At 43.8% G+C, this 19,030-nt stretch overlaps 3 long non-coding RNA genes across 3 annotated transcripts in view; 1 reads left to right on the top strand and 2 right to left on the bottom strand.

The window, feature by feature from the left end:
* Positions 1 to 19,030, bottom strand: part of LOC310825234 — a 213,222-nt gene that overhangs the window by 5,220 nt on the left and 188,972 nt on the right. The gene's annotated exons all lie outside the window — the stretch shown is intronic.
* LOC310825230 overlaps positions 1 to 19,030 on the top strand; it is a 315,724-nt gene that overhangs the window by 175,908 nt on the left and 120,786 nt on the right. The gene's annotated exons all lie outside the window — the stretch shown is intronic.
* Positions 16,022 to 16,694, bottom strand: LOC310825238. Its single transcript, XR_014555186.1, has 2 exons — positions 16,120 to 16,694; positions 16,022 to 16,089 (listed from the first exon to the last, which is right to left on the bottom strand). It is a non-coding gene; the product is annotated as an uncharacterized lncRNA (long non-coding RNA).

Raw genomic sequence — 19,030 nt, 5'->3', positions numbered from 1 at the left:
GAAAATTTCTCTGGAAGTCATGGCTGTTGTAAAATAAAATCTGATATCTGGGGAAACAGCACAAATAAATAGTTGTGGTTGATAGAAAAAGGGGTTAAGGCAATCCTAACTAAGAACTTTTTCCTCTTCTGTATCATTTAAACCATCCCATGTATCTGCAACTTCTAGGCTTGATCACTCCAGCAAACTCTCTATGGGGCTCCCCTTGAAGATGACTTGAAAGCTTTAACTGGTGCCAAATGCTGCAGGACACCTCCTGGTGGGAACCTTCCAACAGCAGCCAGGAAGTACTGCATATTCTTCTCAGGGACTATGGGGCTTGAACCAGCAATGTCTGAGGCCAGTCTAGCCTAGGGAGCTGCCCCAGAAATTGGGAACTTGGTCCTCTTCAAATATGCATGAGCACCACCTGTCTCTGCAGTGTGAAGGGTTTTGATAGGATAAATAATACTAGGAAACTGGTCTTCTCCCCCTGTCTGCTTCCCTTCCAGTCAAAAGAACAGTGCTTGGGGGGGGGATGCAGGGGTACGCATACCCCTAAACATTTTGTGAATATAAGTTTGGCCTCATTGAGCAGCAGTATTTCAATATGAGTAGGAAAATGAGAGTACCCCTGAACATTTTTTTGGGGGGGGGTCACTGCAAAAGAATACAACCTTTTGCTTGCCTCATTTTCAGGCCTGAATTTGGGCAAGGCTGCCTCTAGCTTGGCCCTAACAGTTTGAAGTTTCAGTTGAGAGACTTGAAATCAAAGAACCCATTTGGCTGGCTCCCATCAACTTGTACTCTGTGTTCAATATGTAATCAATTAATTGGCTAGAAGAGCCAGCTAAGCCCAGGAGAGCTGCTGCCATAGCCAAAGCCCTGCCAGCCAAGGCAAAAGACAGGGGACATTTTCTTCCTTTAATATTTTTTTCACTGTGCCAGTTCCTTGTTTGGCCCTGCTTTGCTCCCAAACACCCCTGTGCTTGGGAGGAATACCATTGGTGGTAGCTTCCAAAAAGCCTGTACATTCAACAGGGGCTTTTGTGGTAGTGAAGCCAGGAGAAGGGACGGCTTTATGGAGTTCCAACCCTTCCATGAGCACAGATTCAAGGGCTAGTGTTGTGTTTTCAGCACTCAAATTGACTGTGTAAATGCTTTCAACATTAAAATTAAAATTAGTTATATCCTATTAGAGGTATTAAACGGTGTTTCCGTGCGCTGCTCTGGTTTCGCCAGAAGTGGCTCAGTCATGCTGGCCACATGACCCAGAAAAATGGCCTGCGGACAAACGTCGGCTCCCCTCGGCCAGTAAAGCGAGATGAGCGCCGCAACCCCAGAGTCGTCTGCAACTGGACTTAACTGCCAGGGGTCCTTTATTAGAGGTGTACTTCATTTGAAAACAACTTTACAAGTTGTTTAAAAACAACTTTGTGGGTTAGTTTTACCCATGAAGTTGTTTTTATACAAATACAACTCTGAATAGGATAGAAGAACGCTTCTTATTGAGGTTTTTTGTCATGGGGGTGCTGCAAAAGTGGATAAAAGTGTCCCCTCATTCAGAGTGAGGGTAGAGAGCATTACCCTCATTCTGAACTGTCTTTTTGGTGCCATGTAGCCACATCTGATGTGGCATTTTGACATAACCATATTCTCTATAGTCCTTCCCTTGTGACAAACGGTATGTAGGTCCTTCATGGAACTTTGGGTGGGCCTGGTTCCCCAAGTGTGACATCTGAATAGGGCTAAAGTGATCTCTGATTGGCTGGGATTTGATTTCCAAAAAGAAAGATCCAGTTAATTCCAGAACACAGTAGCGGCGAAGCACTTGCTGATTAGGTGGACAACAGCTCTTGGAAAAGGGTGTTTGTGTGTGTGCACCTGTTGGGAGAACATCCCCACCTCCCTTAAGGATGATATTTCACACCGAAAATATCTGCAGGCAATGATTCAGAACAATCTTATATATCTTTCTGCTCCAATGTTTGCTGACATAATGTTTTCTATTTGTAATACATGATGGCAGGGGTTTGTATGGATCTGTTTCATGCAGCTCTCTTTTTAAAAGAATGCCTTTGAGTTGCCTGAAAACATCCGTAAACAACAGTTGGATCTGGAATCTTCCTCAACATTTGTATCAATGTGTAATTTTTGTGTGCCAAGAGTGGTGCCTGCTGGCTCATCACCTCACTATTCAACATTTGAGGAATGGTTTTTGAAAATGCCACATTTTACTACTTCTGGGCAAAGCTGGAATAAATGGTTGAATCAATGGGCCTCTTGCATGCAATGGCAGCATGATGGGATCAGACTTCATAATGTGGCTTTCTATAATATAATTCATTTGTGTGTGCTATTTTCATTAATGTATACATTGTGCACACTTTATCCTAATATAAATGTTTTATGCACTTTATTTTTTGTTTGGAGTACTGCACCACAAAAGTTAATGAAGTGCACATTTTGAAGCGCATCTGCAGTTTCATATATTGTTTCAGAGAGTGCAAATTTGGTAGGAACTCAAATTCTTCCCACTGCCTGCTCTGGCACCTCCACATACAGTGGTACCTCTGGTTAAGAACTTAATTCGTTCTGGAGGTCCGTTCTTAACCTGAGCTACCATTTTAGCTAATGGGGCCTCCCGCCGCCGCCGCTGGACAATTTCTGTTCTCATCCTGAAGTAAAGTTCTTAACCCAAGGTACTACTTCCAGGTTAGCGGAGTCTGTAACCTGAAGTGTTTGTAACCCAAGGTGTTTGTAACCCAAAGTACCACCGTACTGGAATTATTACACATCTCCATTTGTTAGCTATTAACTATTCAGAGGATACAAAGAACCGCTCTTGCTGCAGCACTTGTATGGATCTCCTAGGTGTCTAGATTTGGTCAACGTGTTGCACAACTATGTTCCAACTATTTTGCTTTTGCCTTTGAAAATGTCATTCATATAGATTTTAGCAGAACCTGTTTGCCCATGGGCTTATTTTCAAAACCAGCATTTCCCCCAGATGGCTTCCAATCAAGATTATTAAATAATAATAATTATAATCAAAGCTTTTTTTCAGCGGGAACTCTCCAGGACTCAGTTCTGGCACCTCTCAGGTGGGTGTCATTCCCATTCTAAGAGAACAAGGGAGGTGTTCATGGTAAGTTCTGGCACCTTTTTAAAAAGAAATATAGCACTGATGATAATAATAAATTTTAAGTGAAAACACCACCAATCTAGTAGACTTCTTGGCACAGCTGCCAATTGGTTATTTGATGTTTGCAGTGATCTCCACTCACAGCTAGCCTGTATCTGTTTGGTAGCTGTTGATTTAAATTATTTCAGCATTTTAGAATCATTAACCTGGGTGGAAAGAACTGCTGGCTTAGCCTAGGCACAGGCAGGATTTCACAGAACAAGAATTCTTATGTTCTTTGTACTGGAGCCTTGCTTTGGGCTTGAAAATCTTGTGTCACTATGGGAGGTGGAAGCACCAAAGCTTTGTAGAACTTGGAGAAACATTTGCAACAGCTTTTGACTGAATAATCATAACAGCAAGCAGGTGCTTATATATAATTGTTCCTTGAGGGAGCTGTCTGGGATCATTTGTGTGCCTCAAAGGATGTTCTTCCAGAGCTATCCATCTGAGAAACATAAAAATGACTCAAATTGCTCAGTTGGTTTTATTTCTTATCAGAAAGTGTCCAATTCAGGATTTCTTTGTTGTTTAGACATCTTAAGCAAGAAGCATAAAAATGGCACTGTTTATGTCCAAAATGGCTCCTTTTGTGTGAGTGAATACAGATGCTCTCCACCTGTGTATGCACTGTGCCAATTTGATTTGTCCCATGGAAGTAATCAAACTTTTTTTTTTAAAAAAATGAGATATCTGTTTCCTTTCTCAAATGCCACTTTTTCAACAGTTTTTACCAGTGGGGTGTGTGCTTTTGATACACTGTGCAATTTGTCCATAGACCTAACAACAACAAAGAGCTGGAAAGATAAATTGCTCATAATGTTACTCTGAAAGGCTTAGTTGCAAACCTAAGTTGCACTCCTTCCTTGAAAGTCAGATGGCAACCTTATTTATACACTCTCAGGGGCCAGCATTCACTCCAGGCAATGCTTGAGGGTCAGAATTCTATCTGACCAAGAAATGGGTGCCCTCATATCCTAAAACTCCGTATTAAAACTGGTACGATATAGTAGATTCAGAGCACCTGCAGTAGTTGGGACACAGCAGTGTAATGACATTAAGACCCAAATGAGAGGCATTAGCATTCAAGTATTCTTTCGGTTCTGAAAGGTTTTGGTTTGTAAAAGATGGCCATATATTCAATTTCTCTTCTGCCCTTCAGTATTCTCAGGCAGCCTCACAACAACAGAAATAAAAACACAGTAAATATTGGGTGGAGTGATATCAAGGGGCCTGATTCAGCCTCTGGGCCACACAACTCTCATATTTACTGAGAAATGCTACTATTATAGTATAAGTTGTAAATCTTATTTACACAGTATGATCCTACATAAATTTACTCAGAAGTAAGTTCTTTTGAGTTCAGTTGGGCTTATCCACAAGTGAATGAAAATAGGATCGTAGCCTCAGAGGCAGAATGAGTCATTGCCCACAACATCCTTCTCAGAGAGCACATATAAGGCACATGCTGCAGAATGAAGTGGGGATGAGCCAGTGGTGTAGCATTGGCTGCTGGCATGGGGGGGGGGGGGCACCAGCCCAGCCCTTGCTGCCGACACCACCAGAGTAACCCCACACCCATTGGAGCAAAGCGGGGCCGCGCTGAGCCACTTGCCTGCCCACACAGGGGGGAGACCAGCTGGCTGTCGTGGCCATTAGCAGATGGAAAGCAGCACCGGGCCAGGCCACACTGGGGTCACCTGCATGAGGGTGCCTGGTTCATGCCCCCTCAAAAATTGTGCACTCGGGGCCACGCCCCTCTGGTACCCTCCCACACTACCTCTCTGGGAGGTGGCAAAGTTGATGGTGCCATGTGAGACTGCAAAAGTGTGGGATCCCAGGCTCCTATGCATGCAGTGTAGACAAGAACAGCCCCCTACCCCTGACACTCAATGGGGCAGCTTCCACGCACAGGAAGCTCAGAATGCATCTAATATGCCTGCATGCAAAGCCGTTTTGTATCTATTGCTTTGCTGCATTTTTGTAATTTTCTTATTTAATTATAAAGAAAAGCTGGTTAGTTACATACATACATACATACTTGCAATAACTAACTAGAGATGTTGCCAAAAGTTGTCCTGGGAATACAAGTTTTAGGGGCTTGTAATGCTCACCTCAAATACAAGACATCATTACAGAACACTTTGGGTGGCTCAACTTAAATGACAACAGTTAACTCCCATCTCCCAGCACTAGAGGTCATATCTAACTCCTCCCTCCTTCCTGCCATGGTTGCTTTTATCTTTCTAATCTTTTCAAAAACCACTAGTTTAGCTTTCAGATAGTTTGGGAGCCATACAGTTATGCAGATAAATGCATTGTTGTTGTTGATGTTTGGTGGTTTAGTCGTTTCCAACTCTTCGTAACCCCATGGACCAGAGCACGCCAGGCACTCCTGTCTTCCACTGCCTCCCGCAGTTTGGTCAAACTCATGCTGGTAGCTTCGAGAACACTGTCCAACCATCTCGTCCTCTGTCGTCCCCTTCTCCTTGTGCCCTCCATCTTTCCCAACATCAGGGTCTTTTCCAGGGAGTCTTCTCTTCTCATGAGGTGGCCAAAGTATTGGAGCCTCAGCTTCAGGATCTGTCCTTCCAGTGAGCACTCAGGGCTGATTTCCTTTAGAATGGAGAGGTTTGTTCTTCTTGCAGTCCATGGGACTCTCAAGAGTCTCCTCCAGCACCACAATTCAAAAGCATCAATTCTTCAGCGATCAGCCTTCTTTATGGTCCAGCTCTCACTTCCATACATCACTACTGGGAAAACCATAGCTTTAACTATATGGACCTTTGTTGGCAAGGTGATGTCTCTGCTTTTTAAGATGCTGTCTAGGTTTGTCATTGCTTTTCTCCCAAGAAGCAGGCATCTTTTAATTTCGTGGCTGCTGTCACCATCTGTAGTGATCATGGAGCCCAAGAAAGTAAAATCTCTCACTGCCTCCATTTCTTCCCCTTCTATTTGCCAGGAGGTGATAGATGCATATGCCTGTCTAAGAGAAGTCTTAAAACTGCGATCCTGAAAGTAAAACCAAAAACACTCAATTATTTTTTCTTTAATTTCACAGTTTCTACAGGGAATTACACTCTGTTAAACATGCCAATTTAAAAACTCTTTGAGATTACAATAACCACAAGATGACAATGGAGTAAGTGTAATTGAAATTAAATGCATCCAGTGGAGAATTCTCCATTTCAATGTCATCTAAATGGAGTCTAATATATTGAAACAGGGGGAAATTTGCACATGAATAAAAGCAGTGGAACTGTACAGCTGTAAAGAACTGGGCTGTCCTTCAATTTCAAAGCAGTATCAACCAGTTTGATCACCAAACCCAAGATTATCAACCAGATCCTATGAAGGTGTGCTGTTCTCCCACTGCAGACAGTATAAGACGTACATCATTAACATGTGCTGACATCTGCAGATCAAGATCCTGTTAAAGGCACAAGAATAAAGGCCAGGAAAAAAGTAGTAGGAGGGTTTATTAGATGACCCTGAGCAAACCAATTGCCTCCAAACTCTGGTTCCACAGTATTGTAGTAAACTGGGAGTAACCGTATGAGTAGGTTCAAACCCAGGCAGAGCAATCCTAAATCCTGATTTGTGCTGCTGGATAGGCGTAGGATAAGAAGGAAGCACCACACTGGGGACTCTGATGTGGTCTTGGCAGTGGTATTCTGTACGGACAACGAGTTGAGGGATGGAACAAGGCAGTGATAGATGGAACAAAGCTGGCTGCTTTCCCAAAGAGGGGCCTTATTGGGGATCCTCTGCTGCACTATCAAAATGAAGTATGAATAACAACCACCACCCCACCTCCCTCCCTTGCCAGCTGGAGCTGCAAGGTTTCAGATATTTATATATATATATATATATATATATATATATATATATATATATATATAATATTTTATTAAGTTTTAAGAATAACAACATACAGAAAAAAGAAAAAACACAAGAAAAACACAAAAAGTACACAAAAAATAAACAAAAATCCCTCTTTTTAAGTTCTCATCTTTGATTCACCTATTTTCCTGACTTCCTCACGCCTCCCTTTTTTGTATCCCTTTTAAAGAATTGTTCAGCAAATTCATATCCAATTAATTTATCTGTTATCCATCCAATCTTATTTTTTTGCCTTGTTGCTAGAACCCCTTCAGTTCATTTCAATGTCATCAACGTTCAAAAATTTTACAGTGTTTCTGTAAATAAATTTTAAATTTCCTCCAATCTTCTTCCACCAACTCTTCCCCCTGGTCTCGGATTCTGCCAGTCATTTCCGCCATTTCCATGTAGTCCATTACTTGCATCTGCCATTCTTCCAGAGTGGGTAGGTCTTGTGTCTTCCAATGCTTTGCGATGAGTATTCTTGCTGCTGCTGTAGCGTACATAAAGAAAGTTCTGTCTTTCTTTGACACCAATTGGCCGACTATGCCCAGGCAGTGGTATATGTTGGTGGATCTCCTCTCTAGTTCACGTAGTCTTCCTAACTTTACTAAAGGTGTAATGGGCTTCGAAGATGATCAAACTCAGGATGAAAGGGAGAAATGTGCTAAGAGGAAGGCACGCCTGGCAAACCCTCACCGTAATCAGCTCCTGCCCAGAAACCTATGTCCCCACTGTGGAAGGAGCGTGGATCCAGAATTCGCCTACACAGTCACCTACGGGCTCATTGTTAAAACTGTGTTTATGGAAGACAATCTTACTTGGCCACGAGTGATTGCCAAAAAGAAGAAGATCTCCCTCCCTTGCCAGCTTGAGCTGCAAGGCTTCAGATATGTCGGTTGACCTCCCCTCTAGTCCACCCAGTCTTCCTAACTGGGGCTTTGAATTGCTCCCCTATTGATTAACTGGGGAGCATGGTGTTGTTTTTCTGAAACAGAAACTTAAAGAAACTTAAAGATGTATAATACCGTCAGTCCTTGATCTTTTTCTTCCTCAGAGATGGGGAGACACTAACACTTAAGACACTTTGGGGTGCAGTAGTGTACTGACCTCCTTCTTTCCCTGTACGCTTTCATTTAGGAGGGCATGGCAAATAACCCCCCCCCCAATAAAACCGACTCAATAAAATCTCTAAAATCACAGTCAGAGTAACCAGGATGAGTAGGAACCCATTTTGTGGCCTTTACTTGGCTGGGGAAGCTCCAGGCCAATGGAGAAAGGCTGACTTGACTTTGCAGGCAGAGGGTGACGGAGATGAGCCTCCGACCGGTCCAAGTTGCAAAGTGGGGCTGGATTGCTCTGTGCGTAATCAATTTAAAAAGCAGGCATCTGTACTGTTAATAACAGTAATTCCTCCATCTCTCTGTAATCGTTCCTTGTTTAGGATTCTCACTTCTAATTTGCAGTTGCCAAGCATGTGAGAGTTGCCCCAGTTGAAGCGTTTGGATGGCTGCCAAGTATCAAAGAGTCTGACTAAGATGACAATGGCACCTGAAAAGCTCCAGAGCTTGGCATTTCACTCAGGGATAATGAAATTATTATTTTATGGAATTGTATTATGACACTTCTATAAATCATTTTAATGAAATGTAAATTTGGGGAGGATCAGCTGTGATTAATCAAAAAGTAGTCAAGACTTGCTGGTTGAAAGAAAATCTTTTTAATAGGGTCAAAATAGGATAAATCTTTTCTTGAGCTTAGGCACGCACACACAGGGATTCTATTAAATGCCTTTGACGTTCTATTCATAGTTATGGAACAAAAAGCAAGGAGAAATGTCTGGCTGTGCAGCTCACAGCCAGGACCAAACCTGAAAAAATTCATAAGGCATGTATAGCCCCCTACTAGTGAGGAAAAGCTGATTTTCTTTTCTCAAAGAAAGGAACAACACTTTCCCCAAACAACCTTCCCAAGTTGGTTTAAAGTTCTCAGTCGGCAGCCAAAATATTAGTCTAAATGTATGAACTCATGTAATTGGTTTTACCTTTCCACATGTCTATCATCTTACCACCTATTGCCTCTCATTTGGGAAGATCAAAGCTCTTCTAATTCAAAGACTACCAAGGGACAATCCTGCTTTGCAAATAAAGTGCTGCCATTTCTATCCTCAAATATTAAAAAGAAGGAGTTCCACGCTTTTACTGCAATTTGTCTTTAAACTTGTTACAGGAACAAGGTTTGGTGAGCAGGAGGCTGTGGCAGAGGGCAGTTCAGACTGAGGCAGGAGCAGAGGCTGGAGGGGAGTGGGGCCAGAAGGCAGAGATCAGGCAAGCTGCTGAAGAAGCCAGGGAGCCTTCTCCTCCTCCTGCTGCAACCAGCTTTCCTCCCTAGAACGTGCAGAGAAATGAAGCGGGATGAGCGGGGGGGGGGGGGTTAGGCACAGGCGCAGTTTGTGACTGCTTGGGAAGCACCTTCAATGCTTGCAACTGCCTTGCTGGAGCAAGACCTACAGGGAAGAGCTGCTGGCTTCTTGAATAAGGAGTTAATTGCACTGACACCATTGTGGGTTTTATTTTGGTGGCTGGTGGTGCGCTTGACTCCAGCTCCTGACAGCTTGATACTGAGATGGCAGCACTGGGGATGAACAGTACTTTTTACCAGTTTCAGCAGATAAGCACTTCCTTTCAAAAAAGAAAGGATGAGGTCACTATTTTTCATGCCTTGGTAAGCCTTTTAGGTTACTGCCTCCATAGCTGAACATTATTCAGAAGCTGCAGCAACCACAGACTTCAGTAGCCAGCACCCACCTCCTGATTCCTCCTCAGCGCCGTGTCTTTTGAGACCAAGAATGTATCCCCACCACTTGGCAAGAGACCACCTCTTCCCAGATGAACTGAGAAGTATGGAGGGCGTCAGCAGGAGAACGGCCTTTTCTGTTGTGGCTCCCTGCTTGTGGAACGCTCTCCCCAGGGAGACCCGCCTAATAATAATAATAATAATAATAATAATAATAATAATAATAATTTTTTATTTATACCCCGCCCTCCCCAGCCAAGGCCGGGCTCAGAGCGGCTTACAAGCAATAATAAAAACAAGATGAATGGTTACAACTTAAAAACAAAAATAAAATACATTAAAATAATGGAACATTAAAATATTAAAATGTAGCCTCATCGCAGGAGGAGAAGGAAAAGAAAGGGGGAAAAAAGAGAGAGAGAGGGAGGGAATCAAACTGGCTCCAAGCCAAAGGCCAGGCGGAACAACTCTGTCTTACAGGCCCTGCGGAAAGAAATCAGATCCTGCAGGGGCCTGGTCTCATGAGGCAGAGCGTTCCACCAGGCCGGAGCCAGAGGTGAAAAGGCCCTGGCTCTGGTCGAAGCCAATCTAACTTCCTTAGGGCCCGGGACCACTAGGGTGTTGTTATTTATGGACCTTGAGGCTCTCCGTGGGGCATACCAGGAGAGGCGGTCCCATAGGTACGAGGGTCCTAGGCCGTGAAGGGCTTTAAAGGTCAAAAGCAGCACCTTAAATCTGACCCTGTACTCCACCGGGAGCCAGTGCAGCTGGAAAAGCACTGGGTGAATATGCTCCCATGGCAGAGACCCCGTGAGGAGCCTCGCTGCAGCATTCTGCACCCGCTGGAGTTTCTGGGACAGCTTCAAGGGCAGCCCCGCACAGAGCGAATTACAGTAGTCAAGCCTGGAGGTGACCGTCGCATGGATCACTGTGGCCAGGTCAGGGCGGGAAAGGTAAGGGACCAACTGCTTGATGCGGCGAAGGTGGAAAAATGTTGCCTTGGCTGTTGCTGTATACACCTTAAGGAGCAAGGAGAAAATATTCCTTTTCAACCAGGCCTTCGGCTAATTAACATTCAATATATATATATATATATATTAATAGGTTTGGGGGGTTGATTGGTTCTTGCTTTTATTCTTTATCTTGTATTTTTATGCTGTGAAGCCCCCTGAGGTCTTCGGCTGAAGGGAGGCATATAAAATAAAATCCTCTTCCAGACTTAGTTCTGGGAGAATTCCAATTCTTAACTGCATTTATTATTTTTTATCTGCTGTTGATTGATCATCTATTCTTTAAATTAAGACTTTTGTTACTCTTGGTAATTGATCATGATTTTATTTTTACAAAAATTTGTGTTGCTGGTTCTTTTCTAGTACTTCATATTGGTTTTATTGCATGTCACCTATATAGTAGAAACAAATACATAAAACACATGGCAGTTTTCAGGTAGTGGGCACATGGGACACCACTAACTTTGGGGATTTTGCAGTCCTGATTGATCCATATGTGGTCTATGCCTACTAAGGGAAGACCTTTGTATTAAGCTTCTGTAGTCCGTAATCTTAATTGCCACCATTAATTGATGAAAGTGCCAGCAGAGTTCAACTGGGGGTTTTCTAAACTATTAATTGAAGTACATTAATAATGTGAATTGCTATCTCGTGGGGATTAACTGGCAGCCATGAGACTTATTACACATTGGACCTCGGGTTGAACTTGCTTGCCTAGAGTTTAGATAAATCACAAATGTCACCCTGGCTATAAGAGCCAAGGACACAATTCAAGTGCTATTGAACATCATGGAAAGAATTTTTTAAACTTCAGTAGATGCTGATCTGGTCTCCTATACCGCGCTAAACAGCATGATGTTGTTGACATCCGTCTGTCTTGAGAGACAATGGAGTGTTCCTCCAGGGGTGAAGGCAAACTGCTGCGTTAGCAGCATCAAAATGACCTCTCCAGGGTGCAAGCCTGGGCAGTGTGTCTGGAGGTCCTGGGCTGCCCAGGCAACAAGGTCTTCCGCTTGACCTTGCTGATATGGTCCACAGGAAAGCAGAGCAATGCGTTTGACACCAACTTGGCTGCAGAGTTGCTGAAAGGGGGCAAGCAAGGCTCCATCCAACGGCCTTAGGGATTCCACTCTGGATTTCTATAGGGTTTACTCCTTAGCCTGTTCTTCTTCCACAGAGGTCCTGCAAAGCAGAGAAAGACCCCAAAGTGTTTTTTAAATATCCTATCCATAATTTTATAAATCTGTGGAGAGGTGAGAGTACAAGCTTCCTATCCACTGAGTAGCAACAGGGAAATTATTAGCTTTGAGCCCTGAACATAGCTGTCAAGTGTCCCTTATTTGAAGAGACAGTCCCTTATTCCAGCACCATGTCCCGCTGCTGTCCCTTATTGATGGATGTCCCTTAAATTTCAAAGGAAGCTGCTCCTCTCCCTCCCTTCCTGCCGGCCAGGGAGGAGGGAGGCTCCAACTGTGTTGCTTGGCTGTGTTGCTCACCCAATAAGAAGTCTAAGAACAACTGGGGGGTGGAGCTTGCATGCCTTGTGTGTGGCTAGTTAATGCAAGCTGAAGTGGTTTTTGAATGCTGGATGCCATTTTGTTGCACGTGCTGCTGCAAACTTTGCAGTGCAAAGCCAGGCCGGGGAGCCATCTTAAGTTGAGGCTGCATAGGCCTTGTGGTGCATGTGATTCAGATTCTATTCAGTTGCAACCTCTGGTTACAAAGTTGGTTGGACAGTGTTCTCGAAGCTACCAGCATGAGTTTGACCAGACTGCAGGAGGACAGGAAGACTGGAGTGCCTGGAACAGGTGAGACTGCAGGTCCCTTATTTTGGTTGCTGGGCCCTTATTTTCAAATCTGTAAGTTGACAGCTATGGCCCTGAATGTGTAGATTGCTTGAAGAAAGCCAGAAATGGTGGTTTGGGGATAGGACTCTGAACTCAGTTAGATGCAACCTCCCCCCTCCTGCCCCTTCCCATGCACTGGACTCGCCTGGTTTATTACCTGGCCGTTTATAGCCTGTGGTTTTTGTTTTGTTATGAAGTCTCAAAGAAGCTTGTGCTTACAAGAAATACAAAGTGGCCCCAACTTAAAAGAGAAATAAGGCAAGAGGATGGTACACCCTTTAGAACCCATCAGGTACAAAGTACTTAAAAGAAGAGAAGTGGAGGAGCAGAAATCAATGGTCTTTAATGCCAAAGCCACACAAAAAACCTGTTCCTCAGCAGATTTTAAATAACAATCTAGCACAAAGGCAAGTTGAGAGAGAAAACAGATTGTATTTTATACCAGTCCCCCCCGCCTCTCTCTCTCTCTCTCTCTCTCTCTCTCTCTCTCTCTCTCTCTCTCTCTCCATACTTCTCCAACAAGTTCTTTTTCAATAAAAGCACACTGATGCACATATTGAGAATTAATTGTCTTTGTGATGTTCCATAAGGAGGTTGTGCAAAGCATACCCAAGATTGATGGGGTTTGTAGGATAATGCCACCCTTGGGGAATATGAATATGAAGGGAAAGTGAGCACTCACAACGTGATTGCTGTCTCTTGAAACCTCAGAGAATGTCAGTTTCCTGCAGTTGCCAGCTAACTCTATTTCTTGTATGATAACACAAATCCTACCAAGAAATCTGACATGACTGTTCACAACTTTCAGTTTCTATTTTTGAAAAGCCTTTACTCATTCTTGAATGCTAGCTAACAACAACAATAACAACAACAACAATTTTATTATTTATATCCTGCCCCTCTGGCTGGGTTTCCCCAGACACCCTGGGCGGCTCTCAACAGTACACTAAAAACAGAATAAAACTTCAAACATTAAAAACTTTCCTAAACAGGGCTGCCTTCAGATGTCTTCTAAAAGTCAGATAGTTGTTTATCTCCTTGACATCTGGTGGGATGGCGTTCCACAGGGTAGGTGCCACTGCCAAGAAGGCCCTCTGCCTGGTTTAGAGTAGAAGAGCTATCATTGCCTGTGGTACACAAATAGTGTTTTGTTTTGTTTTTCCTATCTTGCTATGGTTTGCTGGTCAAATGAGGTTTTGAGGTTGTGCTTCAAAAGACTGAAAAACCAATTTGAGCTCATAGGAGAAAACCGGGGGGGGGGGGGGGGGACACAATGGTTCTGCCACACCACCTTCAAAGCTCTGAAGACCAATTATTCTTACATGGAGGATAATCCAAGCTAAAATTCCTTCACATGTTTCAAAAGAGAAAGAAATAGAGAAGAGAATGCTGAATCTTAGAGATGAAGATTTCTCGCATATTATCTGCTAAGAGAGTGCATTGCTGCCTCCAACAGTTGCCCGACAGGCTGATTTAAGGCTTGTTGTTCCTGAATAAGTATTCAGGTGACAATTAACAAGGCCAAGTAGTTTATATTCGAAAAGAAGAATCCAGAGGCAGCATTTGTGTAGAAGGTGGAACCACACATTGAGTTGCAAGGTTGTCTTGCACAGCTCAAGCTAACAATGGGACTAGAGCTGAGGACAACGTGGGGTATTAGCCAGGGATCCACCCTGTCTTCTCCTCTCCATCTCTGACCAACAGAAGGTGCTTCAGAGAGATTGGCCGGGCAAGCAAGAAGACCAGCTCACACAAAGATGGGGAACCTGTGGCCCTCAAGATGTTGCTGGACTACAACTCCCATCATCCCTGATGATCGGTCCTGCTGGCTGAAGCTGATGGGGAGTCCAACTGCCTCTCAAGGGCTGCCGTTTCCCCATCCCCTGCTTTATTGGCACCTCCAAATGTACACCCTGATCGAGGTGGGCCACTTCTGCCTGCCAAATGGTAGAAGTGGCCCTTTCTATACCCACTTGGACCTGAGATTAGTTCCCCTACCTGGCCGAAATTACCGTATTTTTCGCTCTATAAGATGCACCAGACCGCAAGACGCACCTAGTTTTTGGAGGAGGAAAACAAGAAAAAAAAATATTCTGAATCTCAGAAGCCAGAACAGCAAGAGGGATCGCTGTGCAGTGAAAGCAGCAATCCCTCTTGCTGTTCTGGCTTCTGGGATAGCTGCGCAGCCTGCATTCGCTCCATAAGACGCACAAACATTTCCCCTTACTTTTTAGGAGGGAAAAAGTGAGTCTTATAGAGCAAAAAATATGGTAGGTCCAGCGCCAAGGGCCTTCTGGCTGTTCCCTCGCTGCAAGAAGTGAGGTTACAGGGAACCAGGCAGAGGGCCTTCTTGGCAGTGGTGCCTGCCTTGTGGAACGCTCTCCCAGCAGATGTCAAAGAGATAAACAACTATTTTACTTTTAAAAGACAACTGAAGGTGGCCCAGTTTAGGGAGGTTTTTTATTTCTCATGCTGTATTGTTTTTAATATTCAGTTAGAAGCCACCCAGAGTAGCTGGGGAAACCCAGCCAGATGGGCGGGGTATGAATAATAAATAATAATAATAATAATTATTATTATTTAGTCTGCCCATGAAAACGAACAAGTTCTATCTATCCTGGGGCTTTCCAAAGAGCATGCAAATGCACAACAATAAGATTCCCAAGATGAAAGCCAGTTGGACTGGTTAAAGGCAACATTTTTTATCTCAGAGGCAGGACCACAGACGCTGAGTTCCCTGTGACATTGGCATGCACATGACATCGGAAGGAGGCCACAAGGCCTAGTGAGGTCTTCCGCCACCACAGGAATGCCCAGCAGAGCCCCCCTACTGCTGTGGTGAGGCCCAATGGCCCCTCAGGTCTGGGGGGGGGCTCAGCTTCATCCGCACATACTTTGGAGGCACTGAGCTGTCCTCAGCCCCATAGAGTTGGCGCCTATGGGCAGGACATGATATAATAACCTGCCCCATTGTTTGGTCAGCACCTAGCAATTAAAGGTTTACTACTGTGTTGCATTTGGATGTGAGTCAGCTATCGGTATTCATAGCATGACTTTGAGGCATCTGATCAAGGCCTGTATTTTAAAATGAGCTTAAAGATATATTTGCAAATGTTTGTATGTTTCATGCCAGGCAGAAACCAGCTGGCTAAGTACTTTGGCAGTTGTTTATCTTCCTGCTCTCCTGAACAAGGGCCCCCCCTGATTTATAGCAGTAGCAGGAGATAAGTTTCTCAAAGTTGTAAAAGGGAATTACAGGCTGGGAGCAAATGTTACACTGACCCTACATATTACAGAATACAATCAAGCTGCAAAAACACTAATTAAGAGTTGGTAAATAGTAAGATTTATTGTTTAACAGAAAATAATACCATGTGCCTCCCATCAGACTCTAGCCATTTTCCTAAGGTTTAAGGTATACTGAGAGAGTTAAAGGGCAATAAATTTTGGGAAGAGCTAATGGGAAAAGCAGCTGGCTGGGAAAGGGGGGTGTAAACTGAAGAGGCTTCTTTTGAAGCTGTTTTTTACTGAGTTCTTTTTTACTTTGCAAAGGCCTTTTCTTCTAAAAAGCTATCTATGTTATGTATGAGATTTGTTGGCTTAATGTAATTAGGCAAAGGATTTAGAAAGTAAGAAATGTTAGATTCTTATGTTAGATTCTTATTTCATTGATGGTGTGTGAGAATGTGAACCCAAGATCTCTGTTTAGATAGAATTTAATACCACGAGCCATTTGTTTTAGCCATTTGTTTTGGAATGCAGGGGCAACAGGGGCAAAAGGTGATCTGGTAATTAAGGTGCCTTGTCGAGGCAAATGTAAGATATATGGCTACTTGTCTGCCATTTATGGGTAGAAGGAAATATAGCTCTTTGTCTCCCATAAAAGGTAATAGGAAATGGGTGTATCTTTTATTATTGGTTCTAGCAAACAGCCAATAGGAATTTCAACCAGGCTGATTGGATAGAGGCAGCCAAAGGAGGAGCAAGGGGGCTGGGCTGAGGAACTATAAGTGCTGGCCATCAGGGCTGGAAGGGGCAGAGCTTCGGTAACCATATACCACTGTGCCTATCATTTATTTGTCTGACAAATAAATTATTATTTTAATTTCTCTATTGCTGCGTTGAATATTTCATTCCAGCTAAGCGTTAACCACAAGCAGGGTGCTACAACTTCCCTTTGCAGTACAAGTTGTGGGTGATGGTGTGCATTCTTATCTCTGTTTCAGTATGGGTGGGAATGCCTATCCCCTACCTGCTGTCATAACAGCTTTCGCAGGGTGGAGTCTGACTATATCTGCATTGGTTTCTATGTGTTCCACAACACTTGCAAAACTGAGACGTGCATGGGAGGCAGAAAAGTGAGAGGGGAGAAGGGATGAGGGATGATGTGACACTAGGCCATTGGCAAAGGCTAAACGCTGCGCTCAGTCTTTTTTGGGTAAATGTAAAGCAGACTCCATTCCTCATTGTTCAACATGTTTGAAAGCCTGCCTGCCTATCTAGCATCTCTTCCTTTGCCAGTATATGTGGGGAAAGTGGCAATGCAAAGCTGAGGGGGGCAGTGGTAGTGCATTTGGGGTCCTAGTGGGAAGTTATCCACTGGGAGCAGTCAAATACAACATTCCTTGCTTTGCTAGAGTGGACATGCAAGGGAATGTTTGGTCCAGCTGGAACTTCCTGTTCCTCCTGGGCTGGAGCATCCTTCCTTGCATGGGACTAGTGGGTGGGTGTGACCTTTCCAGACCTGGTAAAAGGACAAGGCATGCTGCCACTCTCTTTCTCTTTTCCTTCTTCCTTTCTTCCTGTGAACTTCCCAAACTGTTAGCCTGCAGTCACTAGGTAAATCTCCCTTATTGGGTAAACCTGTTTGTATATGTTTGAAACTTTAAGCCTAAAGCCTGCCTTCAGGGGTCACACTGTGCTCTGCCTGATTGTGAGTAAACTTTCTTTTTGTTACTTATGAATAAGACTGTCATGTCTTTATTCTTTTAGGAGGGATTCAAGGGGTCTTACCAGGAAAATATTAGAACACATTTCAATCTGGACAAGCCAGATGGAATTGTGTGTTGTCTTAAGAAACTCACATGAGTTTGCAACAAGTTTTCTGCCGTGTAAAGGGGAATGCACTCTGCTAAGTAAAGGAACTTGCTAGCACAGGTTAGGAAGGATATTAATAAACAATATATCCTCTCCTGCCACCCTGAACATTCCCACAGTCCTTTCCTACAGGAGCCCTTTGACTTTTAGGTGCTCTCTCTCCCCTGTTACTGCTTATCTCCATCCTCATTCTATTTGCATGCCAAGCAACCAACACACCACTCACGGGGGGCTGGGAGGGGGAATGCAAATACTGCCATGCTAAACTGCCTTGGAAGCTGCAGTTCCAGAATAAATGTGGGCTGGTGAGCAGCGCACTGATTTGGAACCCCGAGTGGCAGTGCAAACAAACTCCCCCAACAGCACTGCTGCTTAAAGAGCAAATGCTTGGGTACAAAAATATGTTACGGCAGTGAACGAAATTTAAAACCACCATAATTTACCACTTGTTATAGTCTTTGTCACCTTACTCATAGACTGCAAGGGGGGGATTTTGATTGGGTGAGGTGCAAAATGGGGCAAAGAATGCTGACTATTTCTGGTAGATATTTTGCTTTAGGTATCTTTTTACCCATGAGACCAGTTAACCCACAAGACTCCAGGGTGACTCCTTCCCTCATGATATGTGAAGACAAGGGCAATGCTCTTGCTCTGGGATCTTGAGGGTTAAAAAAACTCCTAAGCAAACAAAATTGGAATCAGCTGGGATCACAATGGCTGTTGTGGACACAGCTGTCAAGCAGGTGGCTGTGCTGAAAAAGGTGAAAAGAATGAGTGGTTTTGTGAAACCTTTTGTGACTACTCTGAAGGCCACTTCCCAGAGCCAGTTTAGCAGGATAGGCCCTAAGGAAGAAGGCAGAGCTAGAAGCAGAGTGGAAGGGTAGCTAAAGCAGTGAAGTCCTGCTGTATATAGTTCTTTAATGGAACTATTTATTGTTCAGCTCCTCTGACCAGCTCATCATTAAATAGATAACTTTGCACCTTTATCACACAAGCCCCAAACCTCAACTACAAGTCAAATATGATGTAAAAATAACGTTCATGGTGACTTTTTTTTTTAAAAAAGTAGACTCTTCATGAACAAAAATGCAAAGGGCCGCAGTACAATGTTGTTGTTGTTGTTGTTTAGTCGTTTAGTCGTGTCCGACTCTTCGTGACCCATGGACCAGAGAACGCCAGGCACCTCTGTCCTCCACTGCCTCCCGCAGTTTGGTCAAACTCATGCTGGTAACCTC

The sequence above is a fragment of the Podarcis gaigeae genome (genome assembly GCF_964106915.1).
Source record: "Podarcis gaigeae genome assembly, chromosome: 9".
In the NCBI taxonomy this organism is placed as follows: Eukaryota; Metazoa; Chordata; class Lepidosauria; order Squamata; family Lacertidae; genus Podarcis; species Podarcis gaigeae.
Note: the sequence above shows the minus strand (reverse complement) of the source record. Positions and strands in the feature narration are given on the sequence as shown.